The sequence below is a fragment of the Chrysochloris asiatica genome, unplaced genomic scaffold (assembly GCF_000296735.1).
Source record: "Chrysochloris asiatica unplaced genomic scaffold, ChrAsi1.0 scaffold00010, whole genome shotgun sequence".
Taxonomy (NCBI): Eukaryota; Metazoa; Chordata; class Mammalia; order Afrosoricida; family Chrysochloridae; genus Chrysochloris; species Chrysochloris asiatica.
In genome coordinates this window covers 31,102,549-31,103,591 of record NW_006408528.1, presented here as the reverse complement: position 1 = coordinate 31,103,591, position 1,043 = coordinate 31,102,549, and positions in this window count along the sequence as shown.

Here is a 1,043-nt window from a genome sequence, read left to right as displayed (position 1 = left end):
GGTCACTATGAGTCAGAACTGATTCCATGGTACTTAATAACAACTGATTCCCTATTAGTTGGCTCATACCCCTGGGCTTCAGTAATAGTTACATTTCTGATTCTACTTAGTCTCCTTTTGCTTCCAGTGCCTCACATCATTTGTGGCTCACATCAATTTAGTTTGTCATACTGACATCTGGTGGAGAAGGCTTTCTGCCCCAAATGCTCCAGCATCAGGCTCTACCACATGAAGTTAGTCTCCACTCTGAATAAACTAAGCATTTGCTGAGAAAGTTGGTGATTATTTGAATTTCTGATCTCCATTCTCTATGCTCCTGCCTTTCACCAGTCTTAGCTAGTTTTCCTCAGTCTCCTGGGAGCTCCAAAAATTTCTCAAATCTGAAGTACATAAACATGGCAGAGTTATTTGTCATTAGTATAAGATCCACTTACATTGCATATATTCAGATTTCAACTTCAATTCCTTCATTAATTTTAATGATTTAGCTAATGAACTGGATTGTATGAATAGCTGAAACCTATTTTAGAGGGGAAACCAATACTTCCTGGAAAAGACAAACTTGAAGCTCAAAGGAATGGATATTCTCTAACTAACTGTCATTATACTTGTAGCATAGATTGTGGTTTTGCAGAAACATTGCTTGTGTAACAAGAATTTCAAAATACAGTTTTTATTCTTGATACATTTAATAGGTAACCCATTACTGATTGGTTAGGTTGCTGTTGTTAAGTGCTGTCTAGTCAGTTCTGATTCATAGTGGCCCTGTATAGGGTTTCTGAGGAGCAACTGGTGAGCTTGAACCACCAACCTTATGGTTCAAACTGACCTTGAAGTCCAGTGCATTAACCCAGAGTGCTTAAATATAGGAATTGAGTGACATATTTTTCATGTTCGTGGATTCTGAATTAGTGTTTGTCTTTGTATTATCTCTCAGACATTTTATTGTTGTCAAGTGATTTGAGTCTGTTCAGAATGTAGTTTCAACTCATAGTGATCCTGTATAGGGTTCCCAGGAAACAGCTGGTTAAGTTTGAACCACC